General features: G+C 42.7%; 1 long non-coding RNA gene across 1 annotated transcript in view; it reads left to right on the top strand.

Annotated features, from left to right (window-relative positions):
• LOC105747345 (uncharacterized) overlaps nucleotides 1–15,608 on the top strand; it is a 185,092-nt gene extending 169,484 nt beyond the window's left edge. Inside the window, exon 5 of the long non-coding RNA XR_009180240.2 lies at nucleotides 10,662–15,608. This is a non-coding gene — a long non-coding RNA (uncharacterized lncRNA). The remainder of the gene's footprint in view (nucleotides 1–10,661) is intronic.
• Nucleotides 15,609–21,627: the final 6,019 nt, after the last annotated feature.

Here is a 21,627-nt window from a genome sequence, read left to right as displayed (position 1 = left end):
AGTTACTGTCTTTCTCTTCTTCCTGGTATCTCTTCCCCTCTCCCCCAGTGGAGTCCATCTCCAAAGTCCATTCAGTTACTATTGGTTGACCATGTATGAGGCACTGTATTACATTCAAGCTCTTTTGTTATGGGAGACTTCTTGGAGAGCAAAGTTGTAGGGGGCTCCAGGCAAGGGTAGAAAGGCATATCACATGAGGTGTGATAGATGCTTTCTACATGACTGTCACAGGTCTGCTTGCTTGTAAAGGGCAGAGCAACCACATCCAACCTGATGATCAGGAGAGGCCTCCTGAAGAAAGAACACCTTGATAGGCATTGAAAGGCAGTAGGACATTTTGGTCAGTGACAGGTCAGAGAGAAGATTTCTTGTGTGAAGACTGGCATTAAGCACAGCTGTGGGAGAAGAACATGAAGACTAAAGTGGGAAGAGACCAGCATAGCAAGGATTATGGTAAGATAGACTGAGGCCAGAGAACAGAGGGGCTATCATTTCAGGGGACAGGATTTGGAAGGCATTGAACATGTTTGCCTCAAGACCTGCTGGTTATTTTATAGAGATCCCATCACCACTACTGAAAATGCTGTTCTGAGCGTGTTTTACTGGAAAAGTCTGACTTTGTCATTAAAAAACTGATTCCTTAAAAATTGGACCATTCCGTCTCCAGATGGAACCTTGCCCTCCTGCAAACACATGTCTAAGAGGGATAAACCTGACAGGGCAGGGGAGGCGGTGGGGCTATGAATGAAGGAGTTTTATCAAATGAGCAGCAGCAAGGATGTTGCACTGTGTTCTCCTGTTTGGGAGGTTTAATTCTTCATGGTTTGCTTGGCTGTCAGAATGCTTCATGTTTTTATTTGTGAACATACACGGTGATCATCCTTAAGACAAAAAATCTGATGGCAGTTCCCCGGATGCCCTTGTTCAGAGCAGATGTTGCAATCAGAGCTGGGCTTTCAATTCTCACCTCTGAGATGCTGTAAATTGCATTAAGAAGCGTCTCTCATTCACCCTTATTGCTTCACATACAACTTATTAAAGTAATGTTGGAGGAAAGAAGTCGAAATAGACACACTTAACAGGTTTCTAGATCACCAAGACAGAGCCATAATCTGCGTTGATGCAATCATCTACGGCTCGTGTGCCCACCAAAATAGGTAAAAGCTCAGTAGGGGAATAGAAAGAAAGAGGCACACACATTCAGATAATCAATATTGAACTGCATTGTGGACCAAGCAGGGTTAGAAAAATTTTTAATTATTTTTTGCATTTAGGAGGACCACACAGGGGTGATAGAAGCAAAGAAGGGCAGCCCAAAGCCTGTCTTCACTTAGAAAGTAGGATGGTTCGTAGGGTTATGGACCCTGAGCTGGGAAAATTCTCTTGGTGGAAAAAAGCAGTTCGCTTGTTCCGCTCCACCCCCCAGCAGAGATCTCCTCTGCAGTGCCCCTGACGTGGGGCCATCTCACCTCTCCTTGAACCCTTCCACAGGCTGAAGTTTGTACATTTCAACTTGCTGTTTGGGCTTCCTTGGACACAACCTAAGTCTGGAAGGCATAGTGGAAATTGGATAAACAGCCACAATTCCCCCAGGGAGTTTTTTTTTATTTTATTTTATGCAAACATCTGTTTCTTGAATTTGACCATGGTAAGACAGAGGAGGAGGGGGAATAGCGACTGATGAAATAAGATCAAGAAGATGCTGCCCCCTTCTTGTCTGGGGGGTTGTTTGCTTCAGGAAGTGTAAAGCCTTTCTCCCTCCAGAATTACAGAGGGGCTGAAACCCTTTCCAAGTCTCCTCTGATACTGGGTTTATGCCCGATTTTAGTTTAGGTGAGATCATGTGTATACTTTTTCTTTTTTTTTTGGTACTTTGCTGCACTACAGATGTAACCTGCTTCAAAAGAAACCCCATGCCTGCCTCTAAAACTCTGAACTTAAGAGTACAGAAGAATAGAGCAATCAACAAATATTTATTAAGCGCCCCCATGTGCCCAGCACTGTGCAATGTATTAACATGTATTCTAGCAGTGGGAAAAGAATGAGTCCTTGCACTTAGCAAGCTTAGAGTTTTGAGAGGAAGATTGATATAATAAAGAACAATAAAAGACAAGCTATGATTTTGTATTAAATTGCAAGATGCCAACATTAATAGTTGCAGTTATTTGTAACAGGAGACGATAGGGAGGACTATTGGAGCTGGAGAAAGCTTCAAACAGGAAATTTAAATTGTGTGGGATCTAAGATCCCAGATGCTTTGATCAGGCAGCGCCTAGGCAAGAAGCATTTCCAGTAGGGCAAATCGCACAAGCTAGCAACAAGAGTGTCCATGTCCATTTATTCAACACTTGCTAAGGGCTAATTGTATGGGGCCATTTTTATCCCCATTTGCCAATGGAGAGATGAAACTTGGTAACAGATAAGCAACAACAACAAAACAACGACGATAATGGCTGATACACCTTTAGTGCTTACTGTTTTGCAGGAACCTTTCTAGGCTCTTTACATATTTAAATTATTTAAGCTTCATAAAAACCCTAGCAGGTAGATGCTGTTCTTATAGACCCTTTCTGCATGAGAAAACATAGTGTAGAGAAGTTATGCTGTCAAGTACAGAGAGGCTAAGTGACTAGCTCACAGTCACACAGGCTTTAAGTGACAACAGACCTGAGAAAGAAGCCAGATTTCTCTAGTTTCAAAGTTTACACTCTGTGATGCTGACTGCAAGAGTAGAGTATTAATATGGCGAGCAAAATGATTCTGACCTTGCCATTACGGGAAATATGCCTCAAGCCCTTTTGGAAGAGAAGGAAGCTCATCAGATTGTTGATCTCAAGACTTTCCAACAATCCTAGCCCTGCCTCAGGGCCAGGGTCACAGAAGAAGAGAGACACCAAAGTAGAAAGATGCCTTCCCAGACCTCTGTGTCTTCTTCTCTTACGAAGTACCTATTTTTAATTGAAAAACATTCCTTAGACCTCTGTGTTCATCACCTACATGGCCTCCGATAGCCCTGGAATTCAGTGAAGATGTAGGATGATGTGGTCCCTCTTTGCATCTCTTGGTAGAATAACCAACAAACCCAACTGGGAAAAAAAGCCATCTGATTTCAGATTGGTACTCAGAACAGGTCAGAGGGGAAACAGAGAAAGTGCTGTAACCAAAGAGGGTCCAGGCTAAGTTGTTCCTTATCAAAATCCTTCCTCTGGGACAGACATTAAATTTTTAAAATCCTAAGATTAATGATTAATGTTCTTTTTATTGATAATGTCCACAAATTTCCCAATGGAAAGAGCATTCAATCCTGGGGGGTTTCCAAACATAAAATCTTAATCAGAAGAATTTGTTCTTCTCAAATGAATTCTTACTTAGGACCGCAAACTATGTAACATGAAAGGTGAGTCAGTCTGGGAACATCTGGTGCCACCAAGAGTTCTTCCTGCCAGCTTAGCCTTTACCTTGTTCTCACACTAGCCCCGAGGCATCCCCACAGAATCTTTGGGCTATGGAGCCTAATGTGAAACTGTTCATGCATCTCAGTTAAGAAGCGAGTAGCAAAATACCTGACTAACCACTGGCTTAAACAAATAGGATTGGTGAACTTCCAGTGTTGGTGCAGTGGCTCAAGAGAGCTCAGAACCAATATCTTTATGATTTTCTTGGGTTTTTTTTTGCCTCATGGTCTAAAGAAGGCTGCTTCAGCTCCAGACATCATGTTTTTGCTCATGGTAAGAGAATGATGGAAGGGCAATGATACCCAAAATTTCCCCTACAATTAGGAAAATGAAAGCTTTCCTGAAAACTTACCGTGGATTTCTGCTTAACTTTTGTTGGCCTGAACTAGGTCACAGGGTCATACCATGTTGCAAAGGATTCTGAGAAAACAGATAGCTGGATTGCCATGCCAAAGAATATTGGGGTTCTCTTCTCAAAGGAAGTGGCCATTGAATAGCTAACTAACAATGGGTAGCATAGCCTGGATTTTTACTCTCTTTTTTTCTACTTCATGAAAGAACATACTACATTTAAAGTTTTCATGATAAAAATTTCATGTAAAATCATAGAATTCTAATTGATTGAACTAGTGGCTTCTCCACTGATAGACAAGGGTGCATAGGTTCCTGTTGACAGACGAAGGGTGCTGAGTGGTAGCAGTATACAGGCACACCTCTTTTTACTGGGATTCACTTTTTGTGTTTTGCAGATATTGCGCTGTTTATAAACTGAAGGTTTGCGGCAACTCTGCGTCGAACAAGTCTATCGGTGCCATTTTTCCAGCAGCACGTGCTCCCTTCAGAGCTCTGTATCACATTTTAGTCCTGCTCATAATATTTCAGACTTTCTCACTATTATTCTATCTGTTATGGAGCTCTGTGATCTGTGATGTTACTGTTGTTAATTGCTTTGGGCGTCACAGAACATGGCCATAAAAGACAGAGCACTTCATCGATAAATTTGTGTGCGTTCTGCCTTCTCCACCAACTGGCCATTCCCCATCTCTCTCCCTCAACTCGGGCCTCCCTACTCGCTGAGACACAGCAGTATTAAAATAAGGCCAACTAATAACCGTACAGTATGCAAATGCAAGGAAGAGTCTCTCGTTTCTCACCTGAAATCACAAGGTAGAAATGAAGAAGCTTAGTGAGGAAGGCATGTCGTCAAGTCAAGCTAGAATGAAAGCAAGGCCTCTTGTGCCAGTTAGCCAAGTTGCAAAGCCTAAGGAAAAGTTCTTGGAGGAAATTAAAAGTGCTACTCCAGTGAACACATGAATGATAAGAAAGTGAACCTTGCTGCTGATATGGAGAAAGTTTTATTGGTTTGGAAAGATCACACCAGCTACAATATTCCCTTAAGCCAAAACCTAATCCAGAGCAAGTCTATGAAGGCTGAGAGAGGGGAGGAAACTGCAGAAGAAAAGTTTGAAGCTGACAGAGGTTGGTTCAGAGGTTTAAGGAAAGAAGCCCTCTCCATAACATCAAAGTGCAAGGTGAAGCAGCAAGATAATGCTAGCAGTTCTTGAATTAAGGACTGTACACTCTTCTTTTTTAGACACAATGCTATTGCACACTGAATAGACTACAGTATAGTGTAAACATAACTTTTATATGTCCTGGGAAACCAAAAAATTCATGACTTGCTTTATTGCAGTATTTGCTTTATTGCAGTGGTCTGGAGCTGAGACTGCGATATCTCTGAGGTGTGCCTGTACAGATATGAGTTTTAAAAAAGCATTAAAGATACACTGCTGGCAATTCATAGGGTACTCCTTGTGATTTTGTCTGAATGCACATAATTCATCTAGTACACTAATATTCTAGAACAATGAGGCTAATATGATGCAGCTTCTTAGAAAAGAGTGTTTTCTTTCAAGTGTAAATAGTGTAGCTTGTTCAACCAAATACATTTGCCTGGCTATCCAGACAAACTGATTTGTTGAAGCAACACTGAACTTATTAGATACATGATAAAAGAGGTAAGAGACAGTAAAACCTGTTTCTGACCACGTGTACAGGTGTAAAGATAAAATCAGTGCAAGGTGCTTCTCTATCACCGCTTTACTGCTGAAAAGTGAATTCTATTTCTGTGCCTTTCCCTTCCTATTTTTTAAAAAGATAATCAGAGGACAGTTTATCATGTCTGTCTCTGGGTTTATTCCTTGAACAGCATTATGAAATGTTTTCAGTGGGAAACATGAATGAATGGGGACTTACCTGAATGACAAAACAAAAAGAAATTATTAATCATGTTTCCCTTTGTATATTTACTGTTTTGCTTCTGAAGGGAGTATTAGTGCACTAAGGATGCATAATTAGGAGATATGCCAGATGGGTAATCAATGTGATTTAAAATTTTTATATAGAGAGAACAGAGTTGGAGCTTGGCCCTTTTCTGGAAGTTACTTAGTTTTAGGCAGTTAAAAACAAAATATTTTGTGTTAGAGGGTTACTGCCTTCCCTGCAATGATGTTGAATATGTTCTTTAATCTCCCCTTCTGTACTTTACAAAACTGGCCTGATGGAATAGAAGAGCTGTATGGGCCTACCAGATGGAAGAGAAAAACTAACAGAAACACTAAGCAGAAACAGGAGATGGGGCTCCCTGGGCAGGATGTCTGAGGATTTTATTTAATCATGATCACAGTTACACACACACATTCCGTTTCCCTTCCCTTGTTTCCAAGTCAGGAGAGATTTCATTCTCCTCATTCTCTGGCTAGAAGGAAATAGAAAGGGAGAACTTTGTAAATCTCCTGTTTGAGCAGAGCAGGTGAAATCTCCAGCCAATGGGAGGCTGCCTCACTAATGCCACGGGGGCTGGTAATTGAGATCATCTTAGAAGAAGGAAAGCAGAGCCAAGGCTCACAGGGTGGTTTTCTAAACTGTGGGCCCTGACACATCAGCCGGCTCTGAAAGCAATTAAGTCGGTTCTGAGCACATTTTATTTCTTGACAGAATAGAGTTGCATAGAATGGAGTAACAGCATACTATAGAAATGTGCCACACGTTGTAGGAGCAGTATTTGTGAATCTTTTGTTGCAGTGCGACGTGTGTATGTAGTACCCATGTGGCGTGTGCCCCTCGTGGTTGTGCAGGTGTCCTAGTGATGGGACACTGGTGTTCTGATTTGGGCCGCTGGCAGACTTTGCCCCGGCGTTGTGGTGAGCATTCTCTGCTTTTTCAGAATAAACCAGGCAACCACACTTCGATTTCTTTAAACCCATTTTCAATGAATGTAACACTTTCCTCCTGAAAGTATTATCGGTAATTTGATCCGAAATTCAAAAGCAAACCCAGAGAATGAATGAGTCTTTCTAAGGAAAATACAGGGGTCTGTTCTAAAATGAATATAAGGTGAATGAGACTGAAAACGCGTTCCATCCACACCGTCGTGGCTGCCCTGCATTACACGCCTCCAGTGGCTGAGATGGAACTGGACTCCGGGGCTCAGCTCGCCTCTATGCACTGCCTCCCACCACTTGGGTCCACCTGCTTGAAGACTCCTTCAGCCTTGGAATTTGGTGGTGCTTTCTGTGTATAGCAGTGCCAGGGAGTGACAGTACCAGGCATATCTCCCCGTTGGATCCTAAGTTGTTTGCCAGCTTCCATGTAAATTCACTTTATGTTTCTAAAGGCCACAGAACCCCCCATGAAATGAAGAGGCCCTGTATTGAAGGAATGTGGGCATCTCTGAGTCAAGAAGTAGAGAATGGGGACTAGAAGAGGCACAAAGAAGAGGCACAAAGAATGGGCGCTACCTCCTAGCGAATGCTAGTCTAAGGAAGGAATGAGTGGTCCAGAGCTTGAGTGGGGATGATCTGAAATGATATTCATGTTTTGACCCTGGCCCACAATACCATTTCCTGAAGTTCCTTTCAAGGTCAACACCATGAAGATGAGATCATACACAGAGTACCGTCAGGTACTTAGGAACCCTGCTCTGTCTCCGTCATGGAGGAGAAAGGTGATCACGTAGAGTGTGATGTTGAGCAAGGATGTCCTCTCTGGTCCACAGCTTCCCATCCTACAATTCTCTGAGTCTAAAACACAGCTACCTGTGTTGGCATCAATTTCGTCTGCCCTCTCCCCTGAAGGTCCATCCAACCTGCCTGAAGAAGGCTGGAGAGCGGCTTCCCCACAGGCCTGGAACCCCCTTGCCCCGCACGCTCCCACTCTATTACCTATCACCACCATTCTATCAGATGGGGGTCAAATTAGGGGTTTGCCAAAAGGGCCGGTCTACGAGAAGGCCTGAGTTTGTAGCAGCCTGTCTACGCTTACCTTGGAAGATATCGTGGGCTTGATTCAAGACCACCAAACAAAGCAAGTCACAATTTTTTTTTGGTTCCACAGTGCATATTAAAGTTATGTTTACACTATACTATAGTCTATTAAGTGTACAGGAGCATTGTGTCTAAACAAACTGTCTTAGTCAGCCAAAAGGGTGCTGATGCAAAGTATCAGAAATCTGTTGGCTTTTATAAAGGGTATTTATTTGGGGTAGAAGCCACAGTTACCAGGTCATAAAGTGCTTAAGTTACTTCCCTCACCAAAGTCATTGCCACATGTTGGAGGAAGATGGCTGCTGACATCTGCAAGGGTTCAGGCTTCCTCCTCCTCTTAAGCTTTGTGGTCCCAGCTTTTTCCAATATCAGCTGTAGGCTGGGATAAGCCTTATCTCTCTCCTGGGACTCCTTTCTCTCCAGGCTCAGCTGCTCTGGTCTCTCTACAAAACCAGCTATAAACTATCAGGTGAACAGTTTGTCTGTCTTCCCGGAGCCTCTGCCGTGTCTAATGGAACCTTCTCTCTTTCCTTACATATCTGCTTCTCTGTGTATTTACTTCCCAGGGTTCCAGCATCCAAAACTCCACTGTCTCCTCTGCTGTTTTCTCTGTGAGTTTTCTCTGTGAGTCCCCACTTGGCAAGGGGGCAGGGACTCAATGTCCTAGTGATGTGGTCCAATCAAAGCCTTAGTCATAATTTAAACAAGTAAAAGCGAAACCTCTGAATCTAAAAAATCTAATGTACCCAGAGGAACAGACCAATTTATAAACATAATCCAGTAACTGTTTTTGGAATTAACAATACCAACTGCTATACATGCCTTTCTAAAAAATAATTCATTGCTAAAAAAAAAAAAAGCTATCACCTTGCTGCTTCTGCTTGTACTTTTATGTTACAGAAGCTGTTTCTTTCCTTAAACCTCAACTTCTGCTTGCTTCACTCTTTTCTTCTGCAGCTTCCTCCCCTCTCAGTCTTCATAGAATTGACAAGAGTTTGGGCTTGGCTCTGGATTAGGCTTTGGCTTAAGGGGATGATGCGGCTGGTTTGACCTTCTCTCCAGACTCCTAAAACTTTCTCCCTACCAACAATGAGGCCATTTCACTTTCTTATCATTCGTGTGCTCACTGGAGTAGCACTTTTAATTTCCTTCAAGAACGTTTCCTTTGCCTTCACAACTTGGCTAATGTTTGGCACAAGGAGCCTAGCTTTCGGCCTGTCTGGGCGTCCGGCTTGCCTTCCTCACTGAGCTTAATCACTTCTATCTTTTGATTTAAAGTGACAGCCGTGAGTCTCTTCCTTTCACATGAGCACTTAGAGGCCATTACAGGGTTACCACTGGTCTAATTTCAATCTTGTGTCTCAGAGACTAGGGAGGCCCGAGGAGCGGGAGGGAGATGGGGAATGGCCGGTTGGTGGAGCAGGTGAAACACACACATTGTCGATCAAGTTTGCTGTCCCACATGGAAACGGTTTGTGGCACCCCAAAACACAACAGTAGCACCAAAGATCGCTGATCACAGATCACCATAACAGATAGTATCGTAATAATGAGAAAGTTTGAAATATTGTGAGGATGACCAAAATGTGACATGGAGACACAAAGTGAGCACATGCTGCTGGAAAAATGGCACCAGTAGACTTGCTCCGTGCAGGGTTGATACCAACCTTCAAGCTGTAGAAGCAAACAAAAGCCCCACAATACCTGCAAAGCATAATAACGCAGTAAAGGCTGGGTTTCAATAGCATGTGTTCAACTAATTCAACAAGCAGCGTCTTCGTCCACAGTGGAGCAGGTGTGCCTGTGCCTTCTCACTGCAGGCCAGGTCTCTGGGTGTGGTTTTTCACGTGCGATTGTCTACTCCTTGGTCACCCTAAATCAAGGAAAAATCATGTCACTCCGTCTTCCATGGTGTATCCAAGTGTCCCCGTTGTGTGCTGCGGAAGTGCCAGTGCCCCCCAGGCCCTCTGAGAGGTTTTCATCATGGAGCCTTCGCTACGTACCAATCGCTCGGTGTCACGATTCGGAAGGTTCATTCCTCTGAAATATTCTATTTATAAGGAGGCAGCCAACTCCATGTGAATGAGTAGAACTTTATAGAAACTGTGATGTAGGCTAGCCTTGATGTGCAGGCACCCTTTTAGAATCTCCCTTCTTCTGTTCCTTCTTCTCTGCCCTCACCGCAGTAACCTCAGGCCCTCAGTGGTGACATACCGGTTAAACTTGCCATGTGATAAAGACTTTCCCACCCACTGTCTTTGTATCCCTGTGGCAGCCGTGTCCTATCATATCAGCTTTCCAGAAGTAGCTAATAGGACAAACAATTCACACAAAGGGGTAAATGTCTGATTCTAGATTTATGTGATACCTCTTCCACAAAGCATACCTGGAATTTCATTAAAACATTTCAAACCTTAATTCAAGATGTTGTTGAAAAATGGGAATTTCAGTCCCTATAACAGAGCCAGTCTAGGTGTCTCTCAGCTCATGCTGCTTATCTGCAGTTGTGTATACAGAACTTATAACTTTTGTTGGTAAGCCATCCAAACCGTTATAAAGATGTTTAAAATCATACGGTCTAGAGTTTCTACATACTGTTTTTGGCAAAGTTCCTAGATGGTGGTGAGAGAAATTTTTTTTTGCAAAGTCAACAAGGATATATTTAAAGGGTGGTTTGCTAATGGGACACCCTCTGTAAACAGCTGGACATCGCGTGTTGGTCACCCCAGCACACTTGTGCCACATGCACATTTCACTCAAGTAGAGAAAGAGCCTACCAGGGATTTGATATTAACAAAGCCAGAGAAAGGGACTCACTAAGTCTGCGAATATTACACTAGTTATGCCCCTTTTGTTAATTTTAGCTTTACTTTCTCTCTAGGAATCTTACATTTGACCTGTGTAGATGTGGAAGGAAAGAAGGAACAGTCACAAAGGTTGATTTCAATGGCATGTATTCAACCAGTTCAACCAGGAGCATCCTATTCCAGTCTTCAGCAAAGAGCATTACCATCAGTTGAGCCATGTGAAACTGCTGTTTTTGTAGGTGGGAAATAGTTGAATAGCAGCAGTTTCATACTAGGTTAACCTAATCTTTTGATTCAACCTTCTGTCTTGATCACCTTGAGGAGAGTGTCTGTGAAGCAGTCCACCAAGCATGAATCCTATTGAGAGAGGAGAAGCTATTCAGATGCAATTTATGCCACACTGCCTACATAATAGAAATGTGCTAAAGAAATAAATATTAGGCTTCTTTTAAGTAAATGCTTTTTAATAAAACATTGTAATGAAATGTGTTTCTAAGTCAATGCTCAGACAATGGCCCAAATCTTTATTTCGCCTTTCTGTTTAACAATTGGAACGCAGAGTCAGGTATTATAGCGTGCTGATGGCAACCTAGAACATGAGAGAAGGGGGACCCAGGATGGGATCTAGGAACTTGCTGGGCAGGGGAACATGGACTCTGCTACCCAGATAGGTCTGGAATGGACAGTGCAGGGGTCTAGGAACACTGACAGGGTATGAGAATCTGAGTGTTAATTCTTTATTTTTAGAGGCACCAGAACCTCCCATGTGGGAAGCAGGCGCTCAACTGCTTGAGCCACATCTGCTCCCTGGAGTATTAATTCTGAATATGATTGGTCTAAGGTGTCTATCTGCTCAGTTGCTTGGAGTATAACCGCAGACATTCAGGTGAGGATCGAATTCTACAAGTCCAGCTGGTCTTTGGTCTTCAACCAGGAATCTGTCCAAAGATGGCTGGTATACATAGACCTGGGTTAGAGGGACAGTCACAGGAAAGAGATTGGCAAGAGTGAGATGTGGTCCTATGGCCCTAGTTTTTGGGTTGGGTTAAGAGTGTGTCTTCTGGTCTTAGAACTAAAGTTCTCAGCAAGGCAAGAAAATAGAATTAGTGTTTCTTCTTTGTGAGGTCCAAATGCTTAGGTACATACACAATGCCATGATGAAACAAACATAGTAGATAGCTTCAATTATGACTTAATTATGACATATCTACTTAAGCACCAGAATCTTTCTTAGAGGACTTGAGTCAGATAATTTGTGGTTGAGAAGGAGACTTGGAGGTTCAACCAGGGACCAAATAGATGGGTCTGGGTCACAGAGTAGGTCAAGTTCAAATCCACTCTACAGAGAATCTTGCTTTCTGCTACTCAAGAATAGATAGACTAGAACTTGCTTGTGGAGACCATCAATAGATCTATTTAAGGGGGGAAGGGGATGAAAGATGCAGGGGAATGGTGATGAAGAGGCATATCAACTCCAAATGCTCCTTACTGGGGGTCTAAACCTAAACCAAACTCCCAGCTCCTCAGGCTCCTTTGAAGGCAGATAGTCTCCAAATCACAAAAACCATATTAATAAGTGCATCCGGCAGGAGAATAAAAAGGTGGTAGGGTATTCCCAAGAGGAAAATTAATTTATTTTTATAATCTGCAGTAGTTTATTTCACATATTCATGACCTGCCCAGTATGTTTTTTCTTTATGATGAGCCATAAAAATGACAAAATGCATTAGCCAAGTTCTTCGTTTCTGCTAAAATGACCATATTCAAAAATAATAACAGAGACTTGTATCAGCGATGCAAAAGATGCATGAAGTAATTGGGGCTTAATTTGTACACAAACTGTCAAGGCAGTTTTCCTCACGGCCTGCATCTTCTGAATTCATTAGTCTCTAATTACGGCCAGTGGGGACCAGCAGTTAGAAGGTTAAAGAGGTTCTGACAGGCCTAATCATTGCTCAGGAAGCTGAAAATGTATGCAAAGTCTCGGCAGATGGGGTGAGAGCGGCTTCTGCCAAGTGATAACTGTTATTCCTTTGCACCTCCAAAGCTGTCATCCTAATAGGCACATTTTAAATTTATTAATGCTCTAGTTACAATGCATACGCAGTCTCTAATGGTATGTCATTCTGAGTATATAAACTGAGCAATTAACACATATTACCTGGTAATGGTAAAATTATTTGTTGCCTGTTTGATTCTTTTTTTTTTTGGTTGTAAGAATTGTCCCAGGAAAAGCTTGCTTTTGTTAAAACAGAATCGGAGCTCCATTACACCTGGGTTTCTCTTTTTAATTGGACATAGCAAACCAATCTGAATGCTTTCTCCCGTGATTTACTCTACGTGCCTCATCAATCACCAATTTCTGACCTGTACATCAGAATCTGGAAGTTAAGAATTCTAATGAGATGCTTGGTCAGACTTTCGGAACATGGCAGAGAATTCTAGGCTTTGATGATATGGTACTTTAAAGTGAAAAGGAACCCAGGGCCCTATTTCTTGTTTGTGACTTCAACTTTAAAAGAAGAGGTAGGTGTGTACTTTCAAATTTCCAATTCAGAAATTTCATCAGTATCTCATCCTTCTTCAGTGGTCTCCCTAACTTTAGTCCTGATTGCTTTCAGAGCTAACTAATCACCTTTAAAAAAAATTTTTTTTTTAACAGAGGAGATCTCTTGTCTTCCCTGTGACTGTAGACATGCCATGGGAAGGGCCTTAAATAAGACACTTGGTGCAACATTGTTTCCATGAAGGAGGCTATAGAAATGGGGACAGCTGGATGGATTGGCCCTAAATGGTAGGTTTCGTCAGGACTGCAAGGTTCATAAGTGGTCCTAATAGCGTGATAAGGTGTTAATCTCAGCAAAAGAGTAATTATCTGTCAGTGACTGACCGCCTTCTCTGCACCCACTTGCCTGTAGTGCCTAATTGATTTTCACTGTATAGAAGTAATATAACAACAACAAATAAAGGCCGCAGAGGCTTTATGTTCATTAAAAACCTTGATTACATTTCCCTTTTAGGTGATTTGTTTGAGATTTTCAAGCTGCAGGAAAGATATTAAACTATTAATAATAAATTTGCTTTGCCAGGGACCAAAGAGTCCATCCGCTGTGGCGGAAGAATAGCCCTGATTGAGTAACAAATGTGTACTGTGTGGCCTCAGACAAGTGTCCTCGTCTCTGAGCCTCAGTGTCATCATCTCCAAGATGAGGAGTTGGCCTCGACCACCTCTGACCTCTAAGATCTCTTTCAGTTCTGCAATTTCTATGCATTCGAGTACCATGTAGCAAAGAGGATTATACAATTGAGCCAGAGCTAAAGTTTGGAGCATGTCAGGTCTTTATCTTCTATTTCCTACTTTCCACTTAGAAGCATAATCTGATTTCTGACTATCTTGTTTATTTATATCTTTTAAAAAAATGTGCACAGTGGATTTTTCCGGCCCCTTGCTGTATTTCTGTTGTATGACATAACCACTTATTTCCAGAGATTTAAAAAAACCTGTTTTCGGCATCCCTTTAATGGGAAATCCAGTGAAGAGAGTCTAGCCATGCCCTGCGGTGTCAGCTTACTTGGTGTGATGTAGCGCGGTAGGTAGAAGTGACATCCTTTGGGACTCTGAATTGTGAGCATGAGGGGTCTGCTTGCATGGGCTGACTGACCTCTGTGCAAAAGGGTACACACCATTTCAGGTCACTAACCTGTCAAGTAAAAGTTCTGGGCCAAATACTCTCTAAGGTCTCTTCCAGCAGCAACATTTGATGACTCTCATCCATTCTGAGAAAAAAGGAATTTCCTTAAAGTTAGGAGTCAGTGGCATTTAGAGGAACAAGTAGGTAGAGAAAGGAGTGGGGGTGGGAGAGAGAGAGAGAGAGAGAGAGATCCTGACGGCCATTTACAGATAAAAAGTTGGACAAAGCCTCAACTGTGGTTGGTAAAATCACGGCATAGGGCAAAACTTATTCTCCAAGGAAAAGAATAATATTGAGTAGGATTATCGGCAAGAGCAGAAAGTCAGCCTTGGCATCTGCTGTCCACTTGCAGCTCTTGAGGTCCAGTCTCTCCTTCTTTAAGTGGATCATCTGCTTGTTTAAATGTTCCTAGAAGTGGCTCCATGGCTCACCTGCTCTTAACATGAGGGAAGTGACTACTGAGCCTCTCCTGGAAAAACTCCTATCATGTTAGGGCTATAAATGTCGTAGGCGGTATTTCCTGAATGGACCACTTATGTCAGAATTCCTGGGAGGCTTGTAAAAAAGGCAGATTCCAGGGCTCCACCCCAAACCTACCTACTCAGAACTCCAGGGGTTAGGGTTTGGGACGTCTGTTTTTTAAAAAGTCTCCTTAGGTGCTTCTTATGCACACCCGAAGCTGGAGAACCACAGTTTTAGAAGATGGAAGGCCAGGCTGCCTAGGGCTCTTCCCTCCAGGAACTGTGCTATTCTTCGTCCTCTTAGCATGACCCACTCACAACATCCTCTGGGTACCCAGCGCCCAGGTTCCTCCCACGGAGCTTCCCAGGAGTAAGGTCACATTGGCAGCTAGAAGTGCAGACTGTTGCAGGCGAGCCTAGCTCTGCCCAGAGGCCCCGTCCTTCCAGCATAATTGTTTTCTGCTGGTGCTGGTGCACTTCCTTGGTGTGAGCCATTTTTACCCAGAGCCTTAGGTGTCAGGTGTCAGAAGGCTTCGGCTGGGGGGTCTCAATTCCATGGGGATGGGAGGCAGAAAACCAGTTCCCAGCTCCCTGCCCTCCATTCAGGCTGCTTTGCCCTCATGGACCCGAAGATACACACGCAAAAAGCCCCCAGTATTTGCAGTTCCCTAGAATGTGACAACCTGAGAGTTATTCAAGCCCAGTGTTAATCTTAAAAGAGAAGAAACCTAAAGACTCCATGGGGTTCCCTGGGATGGGTGTTGTCCATCATCATCTCCTTGTTAGTTGTTCTGGGCAAGTCAAATGAGCTCGTGTTATCTAAAGCTTCTTAAAAAATTTAAAAAAAAACAACATAAAAACTAAAAAACAAACAACCAGACTCCACAGAGTGGAAATTCCTTAGTAGCACTTCCAGACTCAGACCTGAAGAATGATTACCAGAAGTGGAATTCATGTCATAGAGCCTGGAGCCCGTCTAGCTCAGTTCACATCTTGGATCTCTGCTGTGTCCATGGGCATGCTTAACTTTTCTGTGCCTCAGTTTCCTTATAATAGGGAGAACATAATAGTACCTCCTCTCTAGGACTCATCTGAGGATTAAATAAGTTCATAGATGTGAAGATCTTAGAACATTAGTCAGCAAAGAGAGAGCACCATCGTTAAACATGAGCCCTCGTTAATTCTGGATCTTCTACAAATGGGCTTCATGGGCGTGTGACCTGTGCAGTCACACAGGGCCCCACATGTGGTCTGATGCTCTGTTCTCACTGTTTTGAAATTTTTAATAACTTTTGAACAAGGAACCCCCAAGTTCATTTTGCCCAGGGCCCCACAAATTATGTAGCCAGTCTTGTCCACAGGGTTGTCGCAGCTAAAATCCAAAGTCTATATGGTGTTGAAATTAGAAAGACCAATCTTAGCATTACCTTTTCAAGAAAGGTCAGATTTTCCCTAAAGAAGATTTGTTGCATAATTGGGCTAAGGTAAATATTCTCTGCACATTTTCATGGAGCCAACGATTACTTGTCCTTAATGGTGGCAATTTACTGATTGCGGTATCGCACATTTCTATTTGTGTTCAAAGATTTAGTGTTAGCTAGACTTCTATTCTTGGTCAATATTAAAACATACAGTAGACAGAGCTTAAATGTTTTAAGTATAGTATGATTCGAAATTTCTTTTATTTGCTAGCTGTTTGTTGTAGATACATCTTTTTTTCTCCTGTTGATGGAAAAAATATCCCCTTTGTTTTCTGTGTGCATTCTCCAAACGGCCCAGCTTAGTCCTGGGCGACTAGTCGTTACTTAATCAACAATTTTAAGGATGTCAGATACTATGAGGGTATGCCATTCACCTCATGAGCAATGGTGAACATATCTGGTAAGTTAACATACAATCAACTCCTTCCCCCTTCGCATGTTTTGATTGTTCTCTGTTTATGGCTTTTGGATTAAACTTTAAAAGCCAGGTTAAGTTGGGGATGCCACTGGATATTTTTGTGGAAACTGCCAGCAAGTCTTCCAAGAAGAGTACAGGGTTTTTCCTCATAATAACCCACTATAGGCCATTATTAAATTCTAGAAGATTAGAGCTGCATGGAACCTTGGAAATCATTTTCTCACCTTCCCATTTTGCAGGTTAAGAAGACCAGCACCCACAAAGCTTGTTCCTTAGCACTTAAAAACCCTCGGTCATCAGACAGGGGGTGATCCACCTGGTGGGGCCGAGTCCCAGAGCGCAGGACAGTCACGGCAACCTAGAAGATCGCCTGGAAATGGCTGGGAGCCGTTGACAGGCACTGGCGACACAGGAGGCAGCAACGGAGACATTCAGGCCCAGCCCGGCTTCCGTCCAGTGCCTGGGAGCTCCTGGGCAAAGGCTGGACTTCCCTGAGGCTGTTTCCCTTCTTTTCTCTCCTGCTTTCTTTTTATCCACATTACTCTGGGACACTTGCACCACTAGTATGTATTAAAACCTTCCCCAATCTACATTTATACTAGCAGCTTGCGTATACTATTTGAGCATTAGCAGTATTGGTTTCTTGGTCTCGGCCACTTCTACCTTGTAGAAGGTAAGTCCTGGCCAGCTGTGCGGAGGGCATCCTGGGAGTACCCCTGAGAGTATCAATATTTGGTGAGCCCAAGAGAAGGGTAATGTGGATGAAAGCTTATTAGTAGACCCTCCAGAGCCTTAACTATAACCCAGGGGTCTTGTGTGTCCAGATGCCCTGTGGCTTCTTTTGAAATTGGTTCCCTTTATCCTGCCATGTGCTCTCCTACTTGGAGAGACGTGCTCTCCCTGTCCCCACCTCTTTTGTCTGTGGTCTGACACTGCCGTGGAGAGGAGCGGCGGCCTGCTGGGAGTCCCACCCCAGGGTCTCCCCACAGTCGTTCCTGAGAGGGAACCAGCAGGCCTCCAAGCCGCCGGTTCGTACCCACTGCCAGGACGCAGGAGGTGGGCATCAACACACGGGCCTGGGGTCCTCATTGCCTGGCAGTGCAGACACTGTGATTTTTTTCACAAGGCAGTTTTCTTTAGGCTCTACCTGTCAGGTGAGGGGTTGGGAACCTGTTAGCACCAGAGCGCCTGTTGACCAGATGGAGCTGAGCTAACAAGTATGGTTCAGGGTGAATTAATTGCTACATGGATTCCAGTTGCTCACTTGAAGGTGTGAGGCAAACACATGTCCTTCAACTGGGCTAGAGTGATGGCCAGCTCTGAGGGATAGGAAGGGTCTTTACAGGGTGAACGAGGGATAAGATCCAAATCGTGTCACCGGCTTGGTTACACTTTTGGTGGAATCACATCCCTTTAGTAAGTGCGAGGATCTGGGTATTTTTCACTGCAGTGTAGGATGGCCTTCATGTGTGTTGCCTTCATCCACCCCAAAGTGCCCTCCTGGGATTCATCAGAACACTGAACATTCTGAGCTAAGTTTAGACCAGGGCTGAGGGTAGCAGCTGATAAGAGACCTTATGCAGAGCTAAAAACCTCAGAAACATTTGGTTTTTTCTCTTACCAGCATGGTGAACTTTAAAAAGTTACTTAGTCCCTTTTGTGCTTCAGCTTCCTCCTTTGAATGTGGAGACCAAATTTTCACCTACTTCATAGGGTGGTTGAGCTGTTTGAATGAGATAATAGACGTAAAAACTTTATAACAGTGCCTAGACACAGTGAGGTCTTATGAAAGTTAGTTATTATTTTTACCATTGTTCTTGTTTGTGTGTGTGATTGTGATATCCAGCAACAATGTAGTCATGGTTACTGCATGAAGACAAAAGTCATGGTGTTTTGGGTAGAGAGAATGGAAGGAGAAGAGCTGGGATCTTCTATCCTGATAGAAAAAGGAAGCAAGAATTATCATATTTAAGGAAAGTAACATACATTGCCATGCAATCCTAATTCCAGATTGTTATTAAACTGTTGGCCCAAACTGTCAATCAACAAGTGCATATTGAGCTTTCAGAGGTCACAGATCTGAGGACGTTGTGTTTTCATTCATCAATTCATTCAAGCAAGGGCTGGAAGATAGGCAAGGTAAGGAGTTTGGATTTTTTTTTATTAGAGAATTTGTAGTTGTACATAAATATCTCGCAGAAAATACAGAGTTCCCATATATCCCCCTCACACGTGCAGTTTTCCCTATTATTAGTACTATACATTAGTGTGGTACTTTTGTTACAATTGGGGAAAATATTATATTATAATTATACTGTTAACTATAGTTCATAGTTTATGTTAGGGGTCACTGTTTATTGTTGTACAATCCTATGGGATTTTTAAAAATGTTTTATTCTAATAACATGTACATAAGCTGAAAATTCCTCTTTCAATCACATTCAAATATATAATTCAGTGGTGATAATTATGATCATAATGTTGTGCTACCATTACCATCATTCATTACCAAAAGTTTTCCATCACTCCAGACAGAGACTCTGTACCAATTAAGTGTTAGCTCCCATTCCCTACCCCCACCCCAGACGCTGGTAACCTGCATTCTAGTTTCTTTCTTTCTTTTCTCTTTTTTTTTTAAAGATTTATTTATTTATTTCTCTCCCCTTCCTCCCCGCCCCTGTTGTCTGTTCTCTGTGTCTATTTGCTGTGTCTTCTTCTTTGTCTGCTTCTGTTGCTGTCAATGGCACAGGAATCTGTGTTTCTTTTTGTTGCATCATCTTGTTGTGTCAGCTCTCTGTGTGTGCGGTGCCACTCCTGGGCAGGCTGCACTTTCTTTCATGCTGGGCGGCTCTCCTTACGGGGCGCACTCCTTGCGCGTGGGGCTCCCCTACGTGGGGGACACCCCTGCGTGGCACGGCACTCCTTGCGTGCATTAGCACTGCGCATGGGCCAGCTCCGCACGGGTCAAGGAGGCCCGGGGTTTGAACCGCGGACCTCCTATGTGGTAGACAAATGCCCTAACCACTGGGCCAAGTCTGCCACTCTAGTTTCTTTCTGTGTAAATTAGCTTACTCTATTTCATATCAGTGAGATCATACAATATTTGTCCTTTTGTATCTGGCTTCTTTCCCTCAACATGATGTCTTCATGGTTTATCCATGTTATTTTGTGCATCAGGACTTCATTCCATTGTATGCATATATACAGGCTTACCCTGGAATTTGGTTCCAGACTACCAAAATAAAATGAATATCACAATAAAGCGAGCCACATGAACATTTGGGTTTCCCAGTGCATGTGTTTACAGTATACTGTAATCTATAAGTGTGAACAGCATGAGGTCTAGTAAAATAATACATACCTTAATTTAAACTACTAAAAAATGCTAACCACCATCTGAGTCTTCAGTGAGTCATAATCTTTTTGCTGATGGAGGGTCTTCCTCAATGTTGATGGCTGCTAACTGATCAGAATGGTGGTTGCTGGAGGTTGGGGTGGCTGTGGCAATTTCTTTAAATTAGGCAACAATGAAGTTTGCCCCATTGATTGACTCTTCTTTCATAAAAGAATTTTCTATAGCATGAGATACTGTTTGACAGCATTTTACCCACAGTACAACTTCTTTCAAAATTGGAGTCAATCCTCTCAAACCCTGTCACTTCTTTGTCAACCTAGTTTATGGAATATTCTAAATCCTTTATTGTCATTTCAATAATGTTCACAGCGTCTTCACCAGGAGTAGATTCCATCTCAAGGAACCACTTTCTTTTTTCCATCCATAGTAGCAACTCCTTATCCATTGAAGTTTTATCATGAGATTGAAACAATTCAGTCACATCATCAGACTTTACTTTCTAATTTCAGTTTTCTTGCTATTTCTCCTGTGTCTGCAGTTACTTTCTCTGCTGAAGTCTTGAACCCCTCCATGTCATCCATGGGGTTTAGAGTGAACTTCTTCCAAACTCTTGTTACTGTTGATATTTTTAACTCCTCCCAGGAATCACAAATGTTCTTTAAGGCATAGTGAACTGTGAATCCTCTCTAGAAAGTTTTCAATTGACTTTGCCCACCTCCATCAGAGGAATCACTGTCTATGACAACTGTAGCCTTATGAAATGTATTTCTTAAATAATAAGACTTGAAAGTTGAAATGACTGATCCATGGGCTGCAGAATGTGTGTTGTGTTAGCAGGTATGGAGTCGACATTGATCTCTTTGTCTATCTCCCTCAGAGCTCTCAGATGACCAGGTGCATTGTCAATGATCAGTACTATTTTGAAAGGAATATACGTTTGTGAGCAGTAGGCCTTAATAGTGGTCTTAAAATAGTCACTAAACCTTGTTATAAACCAAACGCCATCATCCAAGTTTTGTTGTTCCATTTAAAGAACACAGGCAGAGTAGCTTTAGCATAATCTTAAGCAACTCTAGGATTTTGCAGAATGGTAAATGAGCATTGACTTCAACTTTAAGCACCAGCTTCGTTAACCCCTAATAAAAGAGTCAGCCTCTTCTTTGAAGTTTGAAGCCAGACATTGACTTCTCCTCTCTAGTTATGAAAGACCTAGATGGCATCTTCTTCCAACAGAAGGCTGTTTTGTCTAAATTCAAAACCTGTTGTTTAGTGTAGCCACCTTCATCAATTATCTTAGCTACATCTTCTGGATAAATTCCTGCACCTCTAACAGCAGCACTTGCTACTTCACCTTGCACTTTAATGTTGTAGAGACAGCTTCTTTCCTTCAACCTCAAGAACCAACCTCTGCTGGCTCAAACTTTTCTTCTGCAGCTATCTTCCCTCTCTCAGCCTTCATCGAATTATAGAGAATTAGGGCCTTCCTCTGGATTAGGCTCTGGCTTATGGGAATGTTGTGGCTGGTTTGATCTTCTTTCCAAACCAATAAGACTTTCTCTACGTCAGCAATAAGGCCGTTTTGCTTTCTTATTATTTACGTGTTCAGTGGAGTAGCACTTCAAATTCCGTAAAG

The sequence above is a fragment of the Dasypus novemcinctus genome, chromosome 13 (assembly GCF_030445035.2).
Source record: "Dasypus novemcinctus isolate mDasNov1 chromosome 13, mDasNov1.1.hap2, whole genome shotgun sequence".
NCBI classification, from domain to species: Eukaryota; Metazoa; Chordata; class Mammalia; order Cingulata; family Dasypodidae; genus Dasypus; species Dasypus novemcinctus.
The sequence above is the reverse complement of the archived record's forward strand: the minus strand, read 5'-3'. Positions and strand labels throughout refer to the sequence as shown.